Raw genomic sequence first — 25,732 nt, 5'->3', positions numbered from 1 at the left:
CATGATGCAACACCAAGGGATTCATGACTAAGTTTCTCATCCTTTAATGTTGATATATGATCTTTTGCTGTAATGGACAAGTTCATGGTGATGCTTTCTTCAGTCATGATATGAGAACCTACTGGCCACTCACATGTTTATCTAGTTTGTTTTTTGTTTCTGCCAAACTAGACTATGACAGATTTTTTTTTTCTTCTATTTTCTTGCATTTTGTTTCATTTCTTTTAGAGACAGGGTCTTGCTGTGTCACTCAGGCTGGAGTGCAATGGTATAATCATAGCTCACTGCAGCCTTGAACTATTGGGCTCAAGTGACTGATCCTCCCACCTCAGCCTCCCAAGTAGCAGTGACTATAGATACGTGCCACCTTGCCCAGCTAATTTCTAAATGTTTTGCAGAGATGGGGTCTTGCTTTGTTGCTCAAGCGATCCTTGTGCTTTAGCCTTCTGAAGCGCTGGGATTACAGGCATAAGCCATTGTGCCAGGCCCAGATTGGTTTCCTTATGTTACATTTATGGTAGAGCTTCCCTTATTTCATCAGCAAAATACATTTAAAAACATAGGACAGCAGGCACGGTGGCTCATGCCTGTAATCCCAAAACTTTGGGAGGCTAAGGCAGGAGGATCACTTGAGCCCAGGAGTTCGAGACCAGCCCTGGCAACATAGTGAGATCCCCATCTCTATGAAAAAAAAATTAAAAAAAAAAATGTAGGAGATGGAGGGGATCATGGCAGACAGGAGGCAGGACTAAATTATAGCTCCAGAGAGACCAACATCCGTAGGCTTGCATTGTGAATTTTAGCTCCAGATCGACTGCAAGAACAAATTGGCAATCCCAAGAGGACCCACAGACCCTCTGAGGGAAACGGACTGCTCCTGCAGGACTCGGGAGACACCCTAACTACTGTGAGTGCCCCAAATGCAGAAGTGGGAAAGGGAGGCCCTCCTCTCCTAAACACACACCCCACTGGAGAAGCTCAAGGTCTGTTTGCAGGAGAAGTTTCCGACTTAACTTAGAGCTGAGTCAAGTTAGAGAGCCGAGTGAAATACAGGGGTAGAGGAAGCAGCAGAAAAGCCCTGGGAGCTCGTTGGGTCCCCAAGCAGCCCATTCCTGCCTGACACCACAGGGATCCATCGGGAGGGTGGCCAGAGGAGCAGGGGGTAAAACTCCACAGGGAGAAGGAATTCTCCAGCCAAACTTTGTAACAATTTGAATGGGCAAGAAGCCTTCTGGCCAGAACTGGGGAGGAGGGTGTGAAGCCGGTGTGCAGACTTCAGAGGCAGGGGAAGAGCCCTTTTCTTTGGCAGCTGGGAGGCGGACAGCCTCGGGCAAGTTTTCAAGCCCCTCTTGCCCTCTGCTTGGAAACAGACTTGGGGCTGTTGGGCGGTGGGGGAACTGCCCTTCAGTTTGCGTGGGAACTGGGTGAGGCCTGTGACTGCTGGCTTTCCCCCACTTCCCTGACAACCTCCATGACTCAGCAGAGGCAGCCATAATCCTCTTAGGTACACGACTCCAGTGACCTGGGAGTCTAACCCCATTCCCCACAGCAGCCGCAGCAAGACCCACCCAAGGAGAGCTCAAACACACCAAGCCCTGTCGCCACCTGATGGTCCTTTCCTATCCACCCTGGTAGCTGAAGACAAAGGGCCTACCATCTTGGGAGTTCTAGGACACTGGTCCCTTTCCACACTACTACAGCTGATGCTTTCCAGGAAGCACCACCTCTTGGCAGGAGGCCAACCAGCACAAAACTAGAGCACTAAACCACCAAAGGACCCTCATGGAGCCCACTGCACCCTCTGCCACCTCCACCAGAATGAGAGACCCATATGCGGTTCATATCACAAGACTCTATACAGACAATCCCCCGTACCAGCCTGGAGTCGGGTAGATTCGCTGGTTGGCTAGACCCAGAAGAAAGACAATAATCACTGAAGTTCGGCTCACAGGAAGCCACATCCATAGGCAAAGGAGGAGAGTACTACATCAAAGGAACACCCCGTGGGACAAAAGAATCTGAACAACAGCCTTCAGCCCTAGACCTTCCCTCTGATAGAACCTACCCAAATGAGAAGGAGCCAGAAAACCAACCCCGGTAATACGACAAAACAAGGTTCTTCAGCACTCCCCAAAAATCACACTAGTTCACCAGCAATGGATCCAAACCAAGAAGAAATCCCTGATTTACCTGAAAAAGAATTCAGGAGGTTAGTTATTAAGCTAATCAGGGAGGGACCAGAGAACGGCGAAGCCCAAAGCAAGGAAATCCAAAAAAATGATACAAGAAGTGAAGGGAAAAATATTCAATGAAATAGATAGCTTAAAGAAAAAACAATACAAAATTTAGGAAACTTTGGACACACTTTTAGAAATGCGAAATGCAGGCCAGGCACGGTGGCTCACACCTGTAATCCCAGCACTTTGGGAGGCCGAGGTGGGTGGATCATGAGGGCAGGAGATCGAGACCATCCTGGCCAACATGTTGAAACCTCGTCTCTACTAAAAAAAATACAAAAATTATCCCAGCACTTTGGGAGGCCGAGACGGGCGGATCACGAGGTCGGGAGATCGAGACTATCGTGGCTAACACGGTGAAACCCCATCTCTACCAAAAAATACAAAAAATTAGCCAGGCGAGGTGGTGAGCGCCTGTAGTCCCAGCTACTTGGGAGGCTGAGGCAGGAGAATGGCGTGAACCCGGGAGGCGGAGCTTGCAGTGAGCTGAGATCCGGCCACTGCACTCCAGCCTGGACCACAGAGCGAGACTCTGTCTCAAAAAAAAAAAAAAAACAAAAAAAAAAAACAAAAAAACCCACAAAAATACAAAAATTAGTCGGGTGTGGTGGTACATGCCTGTAGTCCCAGCTACTCGGGAGGCTGAGGCAGCAGAATTGCTTGAACCCGGAAGGCGGAGGTTGCAGTGAGACGAGATTGCACCACTGCACTCCAGACTGGCGACAGAGCGAGACTCTGTCTCCAAAACAACAACAACAACAACAAAAATGCGAAATGCTCTGGAAAGTCTCAGCAATGGAACTGAAGAAGTAGAAGAAAGAAATTCAGAGCTCAAAGACAAGGTCTTTGAATAAACCCAGTCCAACAAAGACAAAGGAAAAAGAATAAGAATGTAAGAACAAAGCCTCCAAGAAGTCTGGGATTATGCTAAACGACCAAACCTAAGAATAACTGGTGTTCCTGAGGAGGAAGAGAATTCTAAAAGCTTGAAAAACATATTTGGGGGAATAATTGAGGAAAACTTCCCCAGCCTAGCTAGAGGGCCAGATATCCAAATACAAGAAGCACAAAGAAAACCTGGGAAATCCATCGCAAAAAGATCTTTGCCTAAGGCACATTGTCATCAGGTTATCCAAAGTTAAGATGAAGGAAAGAATCTTAAGAGCTGTGAGACAGAAGCACCGGGTAACCTATAAAGGAAAACTTATCACATTAATAGCAGATTTCTCAGCAGAAACCCTAAAAGCTAGAAGGGATTGGGGCCCTACTCCTCAAACAAAACAATTACCAGCCAAGAATTTTGTATTCCGCGAAACTCAGCGTCACATGTGAGGGAAAGATAGTTGTTTTCAGACAAACAAATGCTGAGAGAATTCGCCATTACTAAGCCACCACTACAAGACCTGCTAAAAGGAACTCTAAATCTTGAAACAAGTCCTGGAAATACATGACAATGGAATCTCTTTAAAGCATAAATCACACAGGACCTATAAAACAAAAATACAAGCTAAAAAGCAAAAAACAAAAAACCCACAAACTACACAGGCAACAAAGAGCAGGATGGATGCAATGGTAAATGGACTAAGTGCTCCACTTAAAAGATACAGAACAGCAGAGTAGATAAGAACTCACTAACCAACTATCTGTTGCCTTCAGGAGACTCACTTAACACATAAGGACTCATATACACTTAAAATAAAGGGGTAGAAAAAGGCATTTCATGCAAATAGACACCAAAAGCGAGCAAGGGTAGCTATTCTTATATCAGACAAAACAAACTTTAAAGCAACAGCGGTTAAAAGAGACAAGGAGGGACATTATATAATGGTAAAAGGCCTTGTCCAACAGGAAAATACCGTAATTCTAAATATATACGCACCTAACAACACTGGTGCTCCCAAATTTATAAAACAATTAGTAATAGACCTAAGAAATGAGATAGACAGCAACACAATAATAGTGGGGAATTTCAGTACTTGTTCTAATACCTTGGAACAAATGGATTAACAGATATATATACAGAACATTTCATCCATCAACTGCAGAACACACATTCTATTCAAGAGCACATGGAACTTTCTCCAAGACAGACCATATGATAGGTCATAAAATGAGCCTCAATAAATTTTTAAAAATTGAAATTATATCCAACACTCTCTTAGACCACAGTGGAATAAAATTGGAAATCAATTCCAAAAGGAAACTTCAAAACCATGTAAATACATGGAAATTAACCTGCTCCTGAATGAGCACTGGGTCAAAAATGAAATCAAGATGGAAATTTAAAAATTCTTCTAACCGAATGACAATAATGACACAACCTATCAAAACCTCTGGGATTTAGCAAAGGTCGTGCTAAGAGGAAAGTTCACAGCCCTAAACACCTACATCAAAAAGTCTGAAAGAGCACAGACAATCTAAGGTCACAACTCAAGGAACTAGAGAAATAAGAACAAACCAAACACAAACCCGGCAGAAGAAAGGAAATAACCAAGATCAGAGCAGAATTAAATGAAACTGAAACATAAACAAAAAAAATTAAAAATGATAAATGAAACAAAAAGCTAGTTCTTTGAAAAGATAAATAAAAGTGATAGACCATTAGCAAGATTAACCAAGAAAAGAAGAGAGAAAATCCAAATAACTTCACTAAAAAATACAACAGGAGACATTACAACTGACTCCACTCAAATACAAAAGATCATTCAAGGCTACTATGAATACCTATACACACATACAACGGAAAACCTAGAAGAGATGAGTAAGTTCCTGGAAAAATACAATCTTCCTAGCTAAAATCAGGAAGAATTAGATAACCTGAACAGACCAGTAACAAGCAGCAAGACTGAAATGGTAATTAAAAAATTACTGGCCGGGTGCAGTGGTTCATGCCTGTAATCCCAGCACTTTGGGAGGCTGAGACGGGTAGATCACCTGAGGTCAGGAGTTCAAGACCAGCCTAGCTAACATGGTGAAATCCCGTTTCTACTAAAAATAGCCAGGCGTGGTGGTACGCATCTGTAATCCCAGCTACTCGGGAGGCTGAGGTAGGAGAATTGCTTGCACCTGGGAGGCGGAGGTTGCAGTGAGCCGAGATCGCACCATTGTACTCCAGCCTGGGCAACAAGAGTGAAACTCCATTAAAAAAAAAAAAAAATTACCAACCAAAAAAAGTCCAAAACCAGATGGATTCACAGCAGAATTCTACCAGACATTCAAAGAAAAATTGGTACCAATCCTTTTCACACTATACCAAAAGATAAAGAAGGAACCTTCCCTAACTCATTCTATGAAGCCAGCATCACCTTAATATTAAAACCAGGAAAGGACACAACAACAACAACAAACAATACAGACCAATATCCTTGATGGACATTGATACTAAAATCAATAACAAAATACTAGGTAACTGAAGGCTGGGCGCAGTGGCTCACGCCTGTAATCTCAGTACTTTGGGAGGCCGAGGCAGGTGGATCACGAGGTCAGGAGTTAGAGACCAGCCTGGCCAACATGGTGAAACCCCATTTCTACTAAAAAAACAAAAATTAGCTGGGTGCAGTGGCAGGTGCCTATAATCTCAGCAGTTTGGGAGGCTGAGGCAGGAGAACTACTTGAAGCCGGGAGGTGGAGGTTGCAGGAAGCCAAGATCGTGCCACTGCACTCCGGCCTGGGTGACAGATCAAGACTCCATCTTGGAAAAGAAAACAAAACAAAAGCACAAAATACTAGCTAATAGAATCCCACAACATATCAAAAAGATAATCCACCATGATCAAGTAGGTTTCATACCAGGGATGCAGGGATGGTTTAACATATGCAAGTCAATAAACATAATACACCACATAAGCAGAATTAAAAACAACAGCAGGGCGCAGTGGCTAACGCCTGTAGTCCCAGCACTTTGGGAGGGTGAGGCGGGTGGATCACCTGAGGTCAGAAATTCAAGACCAGACTGATCAAAATGCTGAAACCCCATCTCCACTAAATACAAAAACTTAGCTGGGAGTGGTGGCACATGCCTGTAATCCCAGCCACTTGGGAAGCTGAGGCAGGAGAATCACGAACCTGGGAGGCAGAAGTTGCAGTGAGCCAAGATTGCTCCACTGCACTCCAGCCTGGGCAACAAGAGTGAAACTCTGTCTCAAGACAAGAAAGAGGAGTGGAGAGGAGAGGAGAGGAGAGGAGAGGAGAGGAGAGGAGAGGAGAGGAAGAGGGAAGAAGGAAGAAAGGAAGGAAGGAAGGAAAGAAAGAAGGAAGGAAAGAAGGAAGTAAAGAAGGAAGGAAAGAAGGAAAGAAGGAAGGAAAGAAGGAAGGAAGGAAGGAAAGAAGGAAGGAAAGAAGGAAAGAGAAAGAAAGAATTAAAAACAAAAATCACATAATCTCAACAGATGCAGAAAAAACATTCGACAAAATCCAGCATCCCTTTATGATTAAAACTCTCAGCAAAATCGGCATACAAGGGACATACCTAAATGTAATAAAAACCATATGACAAACCCACAGCCAACATAATACTGAATGGGGAAAAGTTGAAAGCACTCTCTCTGAGAATTGGAACGAGACAAGGAGGCCCACTCTCACCACTCCTCTTCAACATAGTACTGGAAGTCCTAGCCAGAGCAATCAGACAAGAGAAAGAAATAAAGGGCGTCCAAATTGGTAAAGAGGAAGTCAAACTGTCACTGTTTGCTGATGATATGATCGTTTACCTTGAAAACCCTAAGGACTCCTCCAGAAAGCTCCTAGAACTGATCAAAGAATTCAGCAAAGTTTCCAGATACAAGATTAATGTATACAAATCAGTAGCTCTTCTATAGACTAACAGGGACCAGGTGGAGAATTAAATCAAGAACTCAACCCCTTTTACAATAACTGCAATAAAATAAAATAAAATATTTAGGAATATACCCAACCAAGGAGTCGAAAGACCTCTGCAAGGAAAACTACAAAATGCTGCTGAAAGAAATCACAGATGACACAAACAAATGGAAACACATCCCATGCTCATGGATGGTAGAATCAATATTGTGAAAATGACCATACTGCCAAAAGCAATCTACAAATCCAATGCAATTCCCCTCAAAATACCACCATCCTTCTTCACAGAATTAGAAAAAACAATTCTAAAATTCACATGGAACCAAAAAAGAGCCCACACAACCAAAGTAAGACTAAGCAAAAAGAACAAATCTGGAGGCATCACATTACCTAATTTCAAACTATAATATAAGGCCACAGTCACCAAAACAACATAGTACCAGTATAAAAATAGGCATATAGACCAATGGAACAGAAAAGACAACCCAGAAATAAACCCAAATACTTACAGCCAACTGATCTTTGACAAAGCAAAAACATGAAGCGGGGAAAGGACACCCTTTTCAACAAATGGTGCTGAGATAATTGGTGAGCCACATGCAGGAGAATAAAACTGGATCCTCGTCTCTTATCTTATACAAAAATCAACTCAAGATGGATTAAAGACTTAAACCTAAGACCTGAAACTATAAAAATTCTAGAAGATAACATTGGAAAAACCCTTGTAGACATTGGCTTAAAAAAAAAGAAAAAATAATAAAAAGAAAAAGAAAAAGAAAAAAAGAAGAAAAAAATAAAATAAATAAGTAGACATTGGCCTAGGCAAGGATTTCATGACCAAGAACCCAAAAGGAAATGCAATAAAAACAAAGATAAATAGCTGGGACCTAATTAAACTAAAGAGCTTTTGCATGGCAAGAGGAACACTCAACAGAGTAAACAGACAACCTACCGAGTGGGAGAAAATCCCCACAATCTATACATCTGACAAAGCACTAATATCCAGAATCTACAACGAACTCAAACAAATCAGGAAGAAAAAAAACAAACAATCCTATCAAAAAGTGGGCCAAGGACATGAATAGACAATTTTCAAAAGAAGATATACAAATGGTCAGTAAACATATGAAAAAACGCTCAACATCACTAATAATCAGAGAAATGTAAATCAAAACCACAATGTGATACCACCTTACTCCTACAATAATGGCCATAATCAAAAAATCAAAAAACAGTTGATGTTGGCATGGATGTGGTGAACAGTGCTGGTGGGAATGGAACCTAGTGCAGCCACTATGAAAACGGTGTGGAGATTCCTTAAAGAACTAAAAGTAGAACCACCATTTGATCCAGCAGTCCCACTACTGGGTATCTACCTAGAGGAAAAGGAAGTCACTATTCAAAAAAGATACTTAGACATGCATGTTTACAGCAGCACAACTCACAACTGCAAAATCATGGAACCAACCCAAATGCCCATCAATCAACGAGTGGATAAAGAAACTGTGGTGTGTGTGTGTATACCATATCATATATATACTTACACACACACACACCATATCAAATATATATATATATTCCATATATATATAATACTATGGAGCCATAAAAAGGAATGAATTAACAGCATTTGCAGTGACCTGGATGAGACTGGAGACTATTATTCTAAGTGAAGTTACTTAGGAATGGAAAACCAAACATCGTATGTTCTTACTGATATGTGGGAGCTAAGCTATGAGGATGCAAGGGCATAAGAATGATACAATGGACTTTGGAGAGTTGTGGGGAAGAGTGGGAGGGGATGAGGGATAAAAGACTACAAATAGGGTGCAGCGAATACTGCTCAGGTGATGGTACACCAAAATCTCACAAATCACCACTAAAGAACTTACTCATGTAACCAAATACCATCTGTACCCCAATAACTTATGGAAAAATAAAACAATAAAATAAAATAAAATAAAATAAGCCAGGTGTGGTGGTATGTGCCCGTAGTCCCAGATATTTGGCAGGCTAAGGTGAGAGGATTGTTTCAGCCTGAGAGGTTGAGGCTACAGTAAGCCGTGGTTGTGCCACTACAGTCCAGCTTGGGTGACAGAGCAAGACTGTGTCTCAAAAATCAAAACAAAAAGCATAGGACATCATTTTGGGGAAGTATGCTATATCACAATAAGACCTCTATACCTAACACCTTACTATATAACAGTACTATATATTTCTCGCCCAAATTTTTTTGCCTGAAACTATGGCTTCCACTCATGATAATTCCTGGCTTCCAATCCCAGCATCACACTTAAACTTGGACAAGAGGGGTTTGTGACATGGGCTCCGCTTGGCCACTAAGCAAGACGTCTATGTGCCACAGTCACCTCCCCAGGAAATGCTCTGAGTATCTGGTAGCCTGGAATTCTCTGCCCAAATAACTTTGTTTCCAGGGCTTATGCATTCCTCTTCCCTGGCTCTGTCACCCTGAAGACAGACAACACTGCGTGTGCAGGCAACCCCAGGGCCAGAGGGTAGCTGCTCATACAGAGCTGGGGAAAGGGCCTGGAGGCACAAACATGTCATGACATAGGGTAGAAAAGTGTGGTGGGCTGTGTACTGGCTCCTTCCTGAGCCACCATGTTTTGGTGTAAGTGAATCCTGAGGAGTTCAGGATTCTAAATTGGAACCTGGCCTTCCAGGTTGTTATGAAGGATACTTTTCAAGATAAGAGAATAAAACATAATTTATTTAACTGCTTGTTGGCTTGAGGTGTAACTTTTACACATTTGGAATATCATATATGAACCTTCATTTGTACTCTTGCCTCAACCCCTACATCCCTTCACACGCACAGCTATCTAGAAATACTTCCAGCCTCCCGGACTGAATATTACTGCAGCAGGACAGGAAATCAAACAAAGTCTAAACAAAAAAATAACAGGTCTCAAGAAAACTTGTTATATCAAATGTCATATCTTACAGTCTAATTCTCAAAAACAAAAGAAACTGAACGATTTCATTAGATTATACCCTCTTACCAAGACTTCAGCACCCAGCATCCTCCAGTGATACCACTTTTTTTATTATTTTATTTTTTTTTGAGACAGAGTCTCGCCCTGTCACCCAGGCTGGCATGCAGTGGCGCGATCTCGGCTCACTACAAGCTCCGCCTCTCGGGTTCAAGTGACTCTCCTGCCTCAGCCTCCTGAGTAGCCGGGACTACAGGTGCACGCCACCACGCCTGGCTAATTTTTTGTATTTTTAGTAGAGACGGGGTTTCACCATCTTTGCCAGGATGGTCTCGATCTCCTGACCTCATGATCCGCCCGCCGCCCGCCTCAGCCTTCCAAAGTGCTGGGATTACAGGCGTGAGCCACCACGCCCGGCCCAATGACACCGTTTGTTCAAATGAGTTTGTTTCCACTTCTAGACTGAATGCAGGGGAATCCATCAATGTGTCCTGTCTCTGATATCATGCTGAGTACAGAGATTCAGCGTCTGTTTTAGTCACCTGCGACTTCAAGGAAAGGCTCCAGACGCTAGTGGCTTGGAAGGACTATGGATGGAAGAACCAGACCCAGAGTCCAGCCTATAACTGTACTGTACTTTGTCCACATTGGCCATTATTACTAAGCCTGGCTCCTGAACAAACTTTGCTCAGGGAGTAAGAGAAGTGCTCAGAGACAGAACGTACATCTATGTTCTCCACTGCCTAAGAACACTATCTTAGGGAGGCAGAATCAAAGCAGCACAGACCCTACTGATAAAATGATATCTAGTCCAGTGTCTGGGAAATTCCTTCGGCAAAATTCTCAATAGAATGTCATCTAGTTTTTTTTTTTTTTTTGAGACGGAGTCTCGCTCTGTCACCCAGGCTGGAGTGCAGTGGCCAGATCTCAGCTCACTGCAAGCTCCACCTCCTGGGTTTATGCCATTCTCCTGCCTCAGCCTCCCAAGTAACTGGGACTAAGGCGCCCGCCACATCGCCCGGCTAGTTTTTTTGTATTTTTTTTAGTAGAGACTGGGTTTCACCGTGTTAGCCAGGATGGTCTCGATCTCCTGACCTTGTGATCCACCCGTCTCGGCCTCCCACAGTGCTGGGATTACAGGCTTGAGCCACTGCGCCCAGCCTAGTTTTTTTTTTTTTTTTTTGAGATGGAGTCATGCTCTCTCGCTCAGGCCGGAGTGCAGTGGCGTGATCTTGGCTCACTGTAACCTCCGCCTCCTGGGTTGAAGCGATTCTCCTGCCTCAACCTCCTGAGTGGCTGAGACTACAGGCATGCGCCACAATGCCCAGCTACTTTTCATATTTTTAGTAGAGTCGGGGTTTCACCATGCTGGCCAGGCTGGTCTCGAACTCCTAACATCAAGTGAGCCACCCGCCTCAGCCTCCCAAAGTGCTGGAATTACAGGCATGAGCCACTGGGTCGGGTTCATCTAGTTTTTACTCAACTCATTCTTGTCCTGTGGCCCTGGCACCTCATTAAGTAGCTCAGCTGGACAGATTTGGTTATGAGAAAGTTTGTTCTTTTTCTAATTAAGCCCAAATCAGCCTGCTTGTAGTTTCTGTCCATTGATTCTAGTTCTAGTCTCTAGAGCACAACAGAACAAGTCCATAGCCTGTTTTCCTATGAGTGGTCTGTTTGGTCTCTTCTCTGTCTCCCTCCGCAGTTTCCTGAAACCATTCACGTGAGAAAATCGAGTAGCTACACGTGAATGACTATTTTGCTCTCTTTCTGTGCCACTGTCGGTTGTTTATCCTTCCATCACTACCAAATTGCCTTAATTACTGTAGCTTGTTTATATTCAGTGTTGATATCTGGCATAGAAAGTCTTATAACCTTGTCCTTCTTCAGGAATGTCTTGGCTTTTCTTTGGCCTTTACATTTCCCTATAGAGTTTAGAATTTGTCAAGTTCTAGCGCACACACACACACACACGTGAACTGCTAGGAGTTTGATTTGAATTTCACCAACTCTAAGATCAGTGTAAGGACAAATGTTATCTCTGCAACACTGAATGTTCCACTCACTGAGTATGGTATCTCCCAATTCCCATATTTAAGCTTTAATTTCTCTCAAAATTTTATAATTTTCTCTGAGGATATCTTGCTTATTTTTTGTTACTTTTATTCTTAACTACTCGATATTTACACATCTTTTCTTTAACTTCATTATCTCACTATATAAAGACACAATTATTTTTTAATTTCTAGTCAGTATAACTTGTTTTTATTAAAATATATTTCCAATCTGATAGTTGATGTACTGCATTTGTGTTGTTTTGCCCAACATCAGTGATCACATGCAGTAATAAAATGTTTAATATCCTGGCAAGTATGGGGTGGACAGGCCCCTAATTGGGACTCTCACATTTCAGGTGTCCTTCTCTTCCCTTTGCTGAGCTGAAATAATGATTTTGTCTTAATCCTAATGAATTTGATGGGCATCAATTTTCACATTAATTTACCGTCTGATCTTCTTTGAAGCAGAGCTCCATTGAGCAAAGAAAGTACCAGCAAGAGAGCTTTCATGATGCCAAAGCAGTGGAAGACCCCACAAAGCAGAACCATCAGCATGGTGGATTACACAGAGAGGACCATGAACCTTCCTAGTGACACACATGCAGCAGCACTCTGGACCTCTGGGAGGCTGTTTATTTTTACTGAACGATTTCATTAGATTATTCCCTCTTACCAAGACTTCAGCACCCAGCATCATCCAATGACACTTTTTTCTTTTTTTTTTTTTTTTTTTGAGACAGAGTCTCGCTCTGTCACCCAGGCTGGAGTGCAGTGGTGCAATCTCAGCTCACTGCAACCTCCGCCTCCGGGTTCAAGTGACTCCTGCCTTAGCCTCCCGAGTAGCTAAGATTATTTAAAGTGTTATTTAAAAATAAACACTATTTATTTTTATATATTAATTGTGTGTCTGGAAAACTCTAAAGATAAAGATAATTTTAGTAATTAATCTGAATTTTTACATACACATCCACATAATCTGGGAATAGTAACAGTTTTTTTTCTTCCTTTACTTCTCTTTTCCCATAAGAAAATGAAGGAAAAACTGTTTCTCTTCTTTTTCTTGCTTTACCACACTGGCCAGGGCCTTCAGTGGGCATCACTGTTTTGTTCTCAGAAAGGGAAAACTGTCAATATTTCACCATTTAAAAAAATAACAGCTTTCTCGAGATATAATTTACACACCATAAAATGCATACTTTAAAATATACAATTCTGTGGTTTTTAGTATATTCCTAGTTAGGGCCATCACCACTATTTTTAGAACATTTTAGTCACTCCATAAAGAAACCCTGTACCCATTAACAGTCATTCCCTATCTTCTTACCCCCTTCATTTCAGGCAACCACTAATGTACTTTCTCAATGGATTTGTCTATTTTGGACATTTCATACAAATGAAATCAATATGTGGTCTTCTGTGACTGGCTTCTTTTACTGCATGTAATGTTTTTGAGGTTCATCTACGTGGTGACACATTCAGCATGTGTCAGTATGACATTCCTTTTTATTACCAAATAATATTCCCTTGTATGGATATGCAGCATTTTGTGCATGCATTCATCAGTTGATAAACATTAGGTTGTTTCTAAATTTTAGCTGTTGTGAATAGTGTAGCTATGAACAATTAATGCTCAAGTTTTCACGTGGACTTATGTATGTTTTCACTTCTCTTGGGGACATAGCTAGCAGTTGAAGTATGTTGTTTTTTTGTAGATGATCTGTCAGACTAAAGATGTTCCTTATATTCCTAGTATGGTAAACATTTGCTTTCTTTATTCTTTTCAAAACACCAATGGCTGTTGAATTTCATCAAACTTTTTTTTTTTTTTGGCATCTGTTAAGATGATCACAAAGTGTTTGGACTTTTACACTTAAATTAAGCCGCTAGTTCTTGAATAAACCCAGTATAGTCATAATATATTATTTATATATTGTTGGATTTGGTCTGCTTATATGTATTTTAAAATCTCTATTCATTAGTGAGACTGACCTGTGAAATTTTCCTTTCTTGTAATGTCCCTGTCAGTTTGTAATATAGTTATGCTGGTCTTAAAAAACCGGTAGAATTCATTTGTGAAGAATATAGAGACCTGTGGTATTATTTCTTGTGGGAAGGTTTGCAATTATGGACTCAATGTCCTCAATAGTTATAGACAATTTGGATTTTCTGATTCTTCTTGTGACAATTTTGTTAAGTTGTGTTTTTTCAGGAAATTATTCATGTAATCTAAATATATCAATGTACTGGCATAAAATTGTTCATAATATGTTCTTACTTTCCTTTAAATGCTTTAAGAATTTGTAAGCTGGATGTGGTGGCTCACACTGGTAATCCCAGTACTCTGGGAGGCTGAGGCAGGTGGATCACCTGAGGTCAGGAGTTTGAGACTAGCCTGACCAACATGGTGAAACCACATCTCTACTAAAAATACAAAAAAAAAAAAAAAAAATAGCTGGGCGTGGTGGCATGTGCCTGTACTCCCAGCTAGTCCAGAGGCTGAGGCAGGAGAATTGCTTGAACCCAGGAGGCAGAGGTTGCAGTGAGCCGAGATTGCGCCACTGCACTCCAGCCTGGGCAACAACGGTGAAACTCCATCTCAAAAAAAAAAAAAAAAAAAAATTGTGGTGGTAGCAGTTTGTCTAGTCCTCACATTGGTGAACCACGCTTTCTCCCTTTTTTTCATACATCAGTCTTGCTACAGCTTCTACTAGTTTTGTTTTTTAAAAAACAACTTTGGAATGCAGAATATTTGACAAAATTCAACACCTTTCATGATATTTAAAAAAAAAAAATCCTCAACAAATTAGCTATATAAAGAATGTACCTCAACATAAATAAAGGCCATTTATTTATTTTTTTGAGACGGAGTCTTGCTCTGTCACCCAGGCTGGAGTGCAGTGGTGCAACTGTGGCTCACTGCAACCTCTGCCTCCAAGGTTTAAGCGATTCTCATGCCTCAACCTCCCAAACAGCTGGGTTTACAGGCATGTGCCAGCACGCCTGGCTAATTTTTGTATTTTTAGTAGAGACGGGGTTTTGTCAAGTTAACCAGGCTGGCCTCGAACTCTTGACCTCAAGTGATGCACCTGACTCAGCCTCCCAAAGTGCTGGGATTATATGCGTGAGCCACCACGCCAAGCCCAATACAGGTCATTTATGACAAGTGCACAGTAAGTATGTCATACTTAACAATGAAAAGCTGAAAGCTTTTCCTCTAAGATCAGGAATGAGACAATGGTGCTGACTCATGCAACTTCTATTCAACATAAAACTAGAAGTCCTAGCCACAGCAATTAGATAAGAGAAAGAAATAAAAAATATCCAAAATGGAATCCGTTTGCAGATGATATCTTATATAGAGAAAATTCTAAAGACTCCACCAAAAAACTGTTAGAACTGATAAACGAATTCAATAAAGTTTGCAAAATACAAAATCAACATACAAAAATCAGTAGCTTTTCTATATACTAACTAAACTACATGAAAAAGAAATCAAGAAAATTTACGATAGCTACATAATAACAAAATACTTAAGAATAAACATAGCCAAGGAGGAGAAAGATCTCTACACTGAAACCTATAAATCGCTGATGAAATAAACTTAAGACATAAGTAAATGAAAAGATACCTCTTGTTCATGTATTAGAAGCGTTAATATTGTTAGAATGACTATACTACCCAAAGTGTTCTACAGATTTTATGTAATTCCTATCGAAATTTCAACATGTTTTTCAATGTCATTCTTAACAGAAACAGAAAAACAATCATAAAATTCAAAAGGAATCACAAAAGACCCTGAGTAGCCAATGCAATCCCCCCTTTTTTTTTTTTTTTTTTTTTTTTTTTTGAGACAGGGTTTTACTCTGTCACCCAGGCTGAAGTGCAGTGGTGAGATCTCGGCTCACTGCAACCTCCACCTCCCAGATGCAAGTGATTCTTCTGCCTCAGCCTCCTGAGTAGCTGAGACTACAGGTGTGTACCACCATGCCCAGCTAATTTTTGTATTTTTTGATAGAGATGGGATTTCACCATGTTGGCCAGGCTGGTCTTGAACTCCTGACCTCAAGTGATCCACCTGCCTTGGCCTCCCAAAGTGCTTGGATTACAGGTGTGAGCCACCATGCTGGCACCAATGCCATCTTGATCAAAGAAAACAAAGTTGGAGGCATTATACCACCTGACATCAAAATATACTACAAAGCTATAGTAGTCCAAACAGCATAGTATTGGCATAAAAACCGACAGAGACCAATGGAACAGAATAAGAGCCAAGAAATAAATCCATGCATTTACAGTGAACTGGTTTTTGACAAAAGTGCCAAGAGACACAATGGGGAAAGAAGTTTCTTCAATAAATGGTGCTGAGAAAACTGGATATCCACATGTAAAAGAATGAAGTTGATCCTTATCTCACACCATAAACAAAAATCAACTCAAAATAGATTAATGAATTAAATGTAAGAACTATAAATGATGAAACTACTAGAAGAAAACATAGGGAGCCAGGCACGGTGGCTCACGCCTGTAATCCCAGCACTTTGGGAGGCTGAGGCGGGTGGATCACGAGGTCAGGAGATCGAGACCATCCTGGCCAACGTGGTGAAACCCTGTCTCTACTAAAATACATAAAATTAGCTGGGTGAGGTGGTGCATGCCTATAGTCCCAGCTACTGGGGAGGCTGAGGCAGGGGAATTACTTGAACCTGGGAGGCAGAGACTGCAGTGAGCCAAGATCATGCCACTGCACTATAGCCTGGTGACAGAGCAGGACTCCATCTCAAAAAAAAAAAAAAAAAAAGAAAAGAAAACACAGGGGAAATGCTCTATGGTATTGGTTTAGGCAATGATTTTTTGAACATAATCCCAAAAGCACAGGCAACAAAAGCAAAAATAGACATATGGGATTATATCAAATTAAGAAATATCTACACAGCAAAGGAAATAATCAACAGAGTTAAGGGAAAACCTACAAAATGGGAGAAAATATTTGCCAACCATATATCTAATAAGGAGATAATATCCAAAATATATAAGGAACTCAACTAAATAGCAAGAAAACAAATAACCCAATCAAAAAAATAGGCAAAGGACTTGAGAATACATCTCCCTTTAAGAGAAGAGCCATTATATAAAACTGTATGGAGGTTCCTCAAAAATTTAAAAAGTAGAACTACCAGATGATCTAACAATCCCACTAATCTCAAAGGGAATAAAATCACAGGCTGGGTGCAGTGGCTCATGCCTGTAATCCCAGCACTTTGGGAGGCTGAGGTGTGTGGATCACGAGGTCAGGAGTCATGAGATGTCTATTATCTCTTTTCACTTCATTCAACAGGTTTAAAATGAAAAATATTTTGAATTATTTATGTTCTTTTAGGACTTAAAAATTAAGAATAGTATTTTCAAACCAATTTATACTTCTGTTGAACACAGATTAAAATTTTGGTGAAACCCCATCTCTATTAAAAATACAAAAATTAGCTAGGTGCGGTGGTGGAAGCTTGTAATCCCAGCTACTCATGAGGCTGAGGCAGGAGAATCACCTGAACCAGGGAGGTGGAGGTTGCAGTGAGCCAAGATTGTGCCACTGTACTCTAGCCTAGGTGACCGTCTCAAAAAAAAAAAAAAAAAAAAAAAAAAGGAAATAAAATCAGTATGTTAAAGAGACAACTGAACTCCCATGTTTACTGCAGCATTATTCACCAGAGCCAGGATATGGAATCAACCTAAGTGTCCATCAGCGAATGAATAAAGAAAATGTATATATGAAAGGCAGCAAATTCTGTTATTTGTGACAACATGGATGAACCTGGAGGACATTAAGCTAAGTGAAACAAGCCAGGCACAGAAAGGCAAATACTGCATGATCGCACTTATATATGGAATCTTAAAAAATCTAACTCAAATTAGCTGGGCACAGTGGTAGGCGCCTGTGATTCCAGCTACTCAGGAGGCTGAGGCAGGAGAATTGCCTGAACCGGGGGTGGGGGGTGGGGGGGGGCGGGGGTAGCGGTGGAGGATGGAGGTTGCAGTGAGCCGAGATGGCACCACTCCATCTCAAAAAAAACAAAACAACAACAAAAAATGGAACTCAGAGGCAGAGTAGAATAGTGGTTGCCAGAGGCTAGTGACTGGGGGAAATGGGGAGCTATTAGTCAAAGGGCACAATGTTTTAGTTAGACAGGAGGAATAAATGGTAAGTATTTAAGATGATAATTTTTATTTTATTTTGAGATGGAGTCTCGCTCTGTCACTCAGGCTGGAGTGCAGTGGTGCAATCTTGGTTCACTGCAACCTCCGTCTCCTGGGTTCAAGTGATTGTCCTGCCTCAGCCTTCTGAGTAGCTGGGACTACAGGCACCGGCCACCACACCAGGCTAATTTTGTATTTTTAGTAGAGATGGGGTTTCGCCATGTTGGCGAGGCTGGTCTCGAACTCCTGACCTTGTGATCCGCCCACCTCGGCCTCCCAAAGTGCTGGGATTACAGGCATGAGCCACCGCCCCCAGCCGATAAATTTTTTTAAAAACAAAAAATCCCCAACTTTTGGCTTTCTCAATCTTTTCTCCCTCATATTTGTTTTTTACTTTATTGATATTTTTAGCAAACACTCACAAGGCAAAAGGCTGCTCACAGTTATCTCCTGATCTAGGCCCAGTGATTCCTCATTATAGTTTCACTTCACTGATGGTTTTTTTTTTTTTTTGAGACTGAGTCTTGCTCTGTTGCCCCGACTAGAGTGCAGTGGCACGATCTCAGCTCCCCACAACCTCCACCTCCCAGGTTCAAGCGATTCTCGTGCCTCAGCCTCCCAAGTAGCTGGGACTATAGGCGCGTGCCACCATACCCGGCTAATTTTTGTATTTTTAGTAGCGACAGCGTTTCACTATGTTGGCCAGGCTGGTCTTGAACTCCTGACCTTGTGATCCACCCACCTCGGCCTCCTAGAGTGTTGGGATTACAGGCATGAGCCACTGTCCCCAGCCTTCATTGATGATTTTAAGATGTGATCTCATTTCTTTTTTTTTTTGAGACAGAGTTGCTCGGTCGCCCAGGCTGAAGTGCAGTGGCATGATCTCGGCTCACTGCAACTTTTGCCCCACGGATTCAAGGGATTCTTCTGCCTCAGCCTCCCGAGTAGCTGGGACTACTGGCGCATGCCACCTTGCCCGGCTAATTTTTTGTATTTGTAGTAGAGACAGGGTTTCACCATATTAACCAGGATGGTCTCAATCTCCTGACCTTATGATCCGCCAGCCTTGGCCTCCCAGAGTGCAGGGATTATAGGCGTGAGGCACCGCGCCTGGCTGATCTCATTTCTTAATTACTTCAGTGGGAAGGTTGGTATCAGTCTATCAGTATTGAATATAGAAAACTGAAATTTTAACTGTGCACTGTAAAAATTTATGCCACTTATATGTATTAACCATTCAAAAATGTGAAAACTATTTAAAAAATAAAGTGGCAGGGAAATGGGCATTTTATCTATTTCTGGTGAGAGTATACATTATCTACTACAACCTTTTTGGAAAGCAACCTGGAAATGTGCACCCAGATGGAAAAAGCCCACTCTATTTGAGGGGGAAAGGGGAAACAACCCAAATGTCCATCAATAGGGGCATGGTTGAATGAGTTGTGGGATACTTATATATCATTACTCCACTGAAATGTAATATTCCACTGGGAAAGTAAGTTCAGCTACAGTAAATGAAGCAACTGTCACACTTGAGTATAGTTTAAAAGGCATTTGAACTATGGGCCAAGAAAGAGAAGGTCAGTCCTAGAACGAAGTCCATACTACTCCTCCCCGCACTTACCATCCTCTCCATCTTCCTCCTACCAATCTCCCCACTAACCCTGCTTATCTTCTAGAAATTTAGGTTCAACAAGACCAAGAGCCTTCAAAGCCCTTAGTAAGTAGGCTATAGTTAATTTCTACAAACCCAAGGACGGCAAAACTCTACTCTGCATCAACTGAACGCAAATCAATCACTTTAATTAAGCTAAGCCCTTACTAGATAAATGGGACTCAAACCCATAAAAATTTAGTTAACAGCTAAATATCCTAATCAACTGGCTTCAATCTACTTCTCCCGCCGTGTGGGGGTGGTGGGGGGAGGTGGGGAAGGCAGGAGAAGCCTGGCAGGATTTAAGCTGCTGCTTTGAATTTGCAATTCAACATGAAAGTCACCTCTGGGCTGGTAAAAAGAGGTTTAGCCTCTGTCCTTAGATTTACAGTCTAATGCTTTACTCAGCCATTTTACCTCCCCCTACTCCACTTATGTTCGCCAACCATTGACGCTTCTCAACTAACCATAAAGATACCAGAACATTGTACCTATTATTCGGTGCATGGGCAGGGGTTGTAGGCACAGCTTTAAGCCTCCTTATTCGGGCTGAACAAGGTAAAACTAATTTCTGAGTATGGCCCTACTTAAAATTTCCAGAAGTTACCTTTATTTGGGTATTAATATCTACAAAGTTGTCATATGGTAGACAGTTGCATCCTTATTGGTAATCTAGACCATCAGGGAAAACACTGAAAAGGTGACTTTACTTAAAACAAGTATCACCTGAAATAAATGTCCTAGAGTCTAAATCTTCATAGGCAGATGGCCCTGTGGCACGGGTAATGCTCACTCTGCTCATGTTGTTTGGTGACCAACACCACATTCCTGCAGAGTGTTGTCAGAACCAAGTTTTGGGACATAATCATGCCTGTAATAATAAAGGGGTAGGAGAAACCATAATACCAGCATTTTCCATGTACTAGTGTGGTTAAAATAGTTTCTGCAAAAGGACTCATGTAACAGTCCATTAAACCACAAAATTTTAGAGCAGGAACCTCAAAAATTATAAAATTTAGTTTTCTGCAACTTTGTCAATCTCATCATGGTAATTACTGGTATTCCTCAGTGCTGTTACTTTAAGAGTTACTTCTTTTTTGATTGTATTCTTTTTAAAAGTTATTCTTTTCTGATCTGATTATACAAAGCTCACAACAGGATACAAATATAGAAGTACATAGTAAAAGTCTCCCTATAATTACTGTTAATATTTTGTTGTTTATTCCTTCCAATTTGTTCTCTAGTAAAATGCTAAATTACACACCTCAAAAGAAGGTAAGATCATAATACATGTACAGTTTTGAAAATCTCTTTATTCCTGGTATAGCGTGGACAACTATGCATGGTGGTATTAATGGAATTACTTCTGTTTCTCCAAATAGCTTTATGGTAAGCCCACATTGTTCTCTAGCAATACACAACTGGGCTAACTTTTTTTTTTTAATCCATGCTTACAGTACTTCAGAGGACTTCCTTGAAGGCACACTTTTGTACCGAAAGAGCTGTTTCTACAATGGGTTCCTAGAGGTGAAATGCTAGGACAGACAGTATAGCTACTGTTCAGTTGTCCTCAAGGAAGAGGAGAGTTTCTGTTTTCCCTACACAGTGGCCAACACAGCATATCATCAACTTTTTTTTCCCCCAAAAAACAATGTATGTATTTCAAATCAGGCCATGATTTTTGATTAGCAGTGGTCTTCAAGCTTGATTGAGCATTGACATTATTTGGGTAATTTTTCTACCCCCGAAGTTTTGTCAGCAACATCTCACTATGATAGTGAAAAAATAACCTTCCTGTTTTAATTTACTTTTCTTGACTGTTACTGAAGTTGAGAAATTTTCTTCTTCTGTTTTATTGACCACTGACATTTCCTCTTCTATGAACTGCCTGTTTAATGGTATTTGCTCATTTGTGGACTCATTCTTTTTCTTTTCTTTTTTTTGAGATGTAGTCTCGCTCTGTCGCCCAGGCTGGAGCGCAATGGCGCAATCTTGGCTCACTGCAACCTCCGCCTCCTGGGTTCAAGTGATGCTCCTACCTCAGCCTCCTGAGAAGCTGGGACTACAGGTGTGTGCCACCATGCTCGGCTAATTTTTGTACTGCTGGTAGAGACCAGGTTTCACATGTTGGCCAGGCTGGTCTCAAACTCCTAACCTCAGGTAAGCCACACGTCTCAGCCTCCCAAAGTTCTGGGATTACAGGTGTGAGCCACTACGCTCAGTCAGTTTTACATTTTAAAAAATAAGTATCATTTTCCTTATTTTTAGGAAGTTGAGTGGCTTATGTATTTAATCCCTTATCTTGATTCAGTCTATCTAGGTCATTTTACAAAATCCTGATTCAGTCTAACCACGTCATTTAAACAAATATTTAGCTCCTCTTTGCCAAATGATTTAGACCCCTGAAATACGGATATAAGAATTTAAGGCCGGGTGCGGTGGCTCATGCCTATAATCCCAGCACTTTGGGAGGTTGAAGTGGGTGGATCACATGAGGTCAAGAGTTCGAGACCAGCCTGGCCAACATGGTAAAACCCCATCTCTACTAAAAAAATACAAAAATTAATCTGGAATGGTGGCGGGTGCCTTTAATCCCAGCTACTCGGGAGGCTGAGGCAGGAGAATCCCTTGAACCTGGGAGGCGGAGGTTGCAGTGAGCCGAGACCGCGCTATTGCACTCCAGCCTGGGCAACAGAGCAAAAACTCCGTCTCAAAAAAAAAAAAAAAAAAAATTAAAAAATAGTTCCAAAATTACCTAGTCTAGGACAGGCACTGAGTTAGGCCCTTCATATATGTTATTCCTTTTATTTTCAGAAAAATTTGAAAGGTATCACCCTAGTTTTACAGAAGAGTAAACTTTGGTCAGAAACATTAAGTAACTTACTCAAGGTCCCTCATAAACAGTAAGGTTGCACTTGGAATCCTGATCTGTCTCTAACTTCTCATTTGCAGATAAAAAACTGAGGCCAAAGTACACAACTAATTTGCCAGAGTAACAGGTAATTAGGAGCCACACAGCTCCCTTTCACATTTTCTTTCTATTATTTAATGGTTAGAAGTTACATAATTTCCACTGACATTAATACGTAACCATGTTGTTGTTTTGTTAATATTGTGGGTGAGATCGAGGTGGGCGGGCAGATGAGTTAAATATTATTAATCCACATTAAAATAGATTCCAGATATATACAGCCTTTAGCTGACGAGAATATCATCCCTATAATCTGATAAAGCTCAAGTGACATCATGCTGGCTAGTATAAGCCTTCAACTTTTTAATGCAAATAGTCTATGAAAACCACAGATTTCTTAATCAAGCTCATTTTTATGCTTCCAACTCTGCCTTTTCAGCCTACAAACAAAATGCTCTTTCCCCACACCCACTGCTGTTTTCTACTTTTCTTATGATTAAAAAAAATATTTCCCTTGGTAACCATTTTCCCTGGTTACTTTCTTGGCTGATTTTCTGCACAAAAACTGAAAGGCATTTATCCCCAAGGGAGGCAGTTATTTTAGATTTTACTAAGAAGTTCAGCAAACACTTTTCAACATTCCCTTCTGTCCTTTCTTTGTTTTTAAAGAAAGCTCTGATTTTGTTTCATTTTCAGCTGGAGACTTAAATGACACCAAGCAAAGCCTACTTAGTTTAGATTTCCAGGTAAAAAAGTTTTAAATTTTAAGTTTCTACTTAGCATGTGGAATGGTTTTAATATTTGGGTATTTTATTTCGCAACTATGTTTAAACTCTTGAGTAAATTAGCTCGTTACTAATAGATTTTTAAAGTTCAAAGTATGCATTATTGTTTGTTTTTTTCACGATGTACTTCCCAAGTATTTCAGACCTTGTAGACTTAGTATTAAATTATTTTTATATGTTTAGGTGGAATTCTGTGTTCAATAGAAGTATAAATTGGTTTGAAAATATTATTCTTAATTTTTAAGTCCTAAAAGAACATAAATAATTCAAAATATTTTTCATTTTAAACCTGTTGAAGTGAAAAGAGATAACAGACATCTCATGACTTCATGTAGAATTTTAAAATTCTAAATTAATATTAAAGTTTACTTAAGACAATTGGTGAAAAATTTTAAATGAAGAAAAATAAGTTAATCAAGGTTTATAAATAATATTTAATGTTGGGATAAACACAGTAAGTGCTAGAAGGAAAAAAATTACTTGATAAAAATGATACTATGATTGGAATCCCAGAAAATTTACCTCTAGGAGGCATACACTCAATTACGAAGTTGTTTATGAAAGCAAATATTAAGTGCAAAGTAAAATTCTGTATATCATATCAATGAAAATAACGAAGGCCTAACCATTAATAGTAAAATTAGTATTGAGAGACCATTTCCTAAAATGTATTTAAACACTGTAGTGAGACTGTTTAGATACTGATTTTGTAAAAATTAAAATAGCTCTGTAAATTTGTTTCTGTATGTATCTACTTAGATTTCTGGGTAAGTAAAAGTGAGTCAGTTTGGGGGGGAAAAGAAAGAGAGGTAGTTTCCAGAATGAGGATACTGGGAAAGAGGGGTGTGCTCAGTCTGGCTGCAGCTAGCACATTCACTCCTAAGCACTCAATCAGGCAATGCCCCATAAGTGAGTGCTTTCAGGAGGCTTCAGGACAACAGGATGCCTGAGACCCTCATGAGAGTTTAACTCTGGAGCCCTGAGGTCTAGGCCCTGACTCCTCACAACAGGAGGGAGGGTCTGCACATATGATTGTTAAAGCAAGAAAATTTAAATGTATACATTTCATGCATTGCAGAGCACTTATGATATCCATCGGAGCCCACAGGCCCAGCCACTCAGCAAATTCTAGTTTCACTTTGTCTCTCAGTTCAGGTTTTCATATTGCTTTCCCCTGCTGCTGTTGTTATTCCCTTCCAACATACTACTTTGCTCTCTGAATTGACTTTTATGATTTCAGGTGCCAATCAGCTAATGGATTTGGTCCTTCTTTACATGCTGCACGTTAATTTTTCTAAAACTAAAGTAGATTGCAAAAAGTTGTTCAAATGACCTATGAAATACAGGTCATTTCAATGACCTATAGTAATGGTTTTCAAATGACTGCAGCAATTAATGTATATATATACTGAAGAAAGGTTATATGCTGACATGAAGATACTTTAGAGACTGCCATTTGTTGAACAAAGGTGATGTGGCAAAAGTCAGACTATGAACTAACTAAGTGAAACCTGACTAGAGGAAGATGATTCTGGCAGATGAAGTTATAAAAAGAACTACTGAGATTCAAGAGAGGAGACTGAGCTGACCTTGTGCCCTCTTCCCCTCTCACCAAATCCCTTGAAATAATACAAGATATATTACAAACAAATAAATACACGAATATACAGCTACACTAGGAAGTAAAATGGGCAGCCCCTGGTGGGACAGACACTCTGAGGAGTCCTTCACAGACAAAGAGAAGATGGGAATGAATTTTAAGAGGGAAAATGTACCCTTGAACAGTCATGAGAGAAAACAGAGTTGAAGACAGCTTGTATAGGAAAGAAAGAAGTTTTTGGTTTAAAAGATCCCAAGAAGGATACATTTAACAACAATAACAACCTATACCAAGGTACATTCCATTCTTTTAGCAAGGTAAAACTTCCAAATATCAAAGATATGTTGAAAATTTGAAAAAAATTTCTATAGAAAGAAAAAAAAATTTCTTACAAAGGGATGAGAATCAGATTCAAGTCAAATTTCTCCTCAGCAACACTAAATATAAGAAAATAATGGACAAATATCTACAAGGTATTAAAGAAAAATGATTAGAATGATTTTGAAACCATAATTCTGTTTCCAATT

The 25,732-nt window shown here is 40.5% G+C and overlaps 2 protein-coding genes across 9 annotated transcripts in view; one reads left to right on the top strand and one right to left on the bottom strand.

Annotated features, from left to right (window-relative positions):
* Window positions 1–25,732, bottom strand: part of CENPP (centromere protein P) — a 271,071-nt gene that overhangs the window by 45,094 nt on the left and 200,245 nt on the right. The gene's annotated exons all lie outside the window — the stretch shown is intronic.
* The window catches only part of ECM2 (extracellular matrix protein 2), a 41,316-nt gene continuing 39,092 nt past the window's right edge, over window positions 23,509–25,732 (top strand). For all 7 annotated transcript variants that reach the window (XR_012424898.1, XR_012424897.1, XR_012424899.1 and 4 more), the window contains exon 1: window positions 23,509–23,566. The gene's annotated coding sequence lies outside the window, so the exon portion shown is untranslated. The remainder of the gene's footprint in view (window positions 23,567–25,732) is intronic.

This window comes from Macaca fascicularis, chromosome 15, assembly GCF_037993035.2.
Source record: "Macaca fascicularis isolate 582-1 chromosome 15, T2T-MFA8v1.1".
Taxonomy (NCBI): domain Eukaryota; kingdom Metazoa; phylum Chordata; class Mammalia; order Primates; family Cercopithecidae; genus Macaca; species Macaca fascicularis.
Note: the sequence above shows the minus strand (reverse complement) of the source record. Positions and strands in the feature narration are given on the sequence as shown.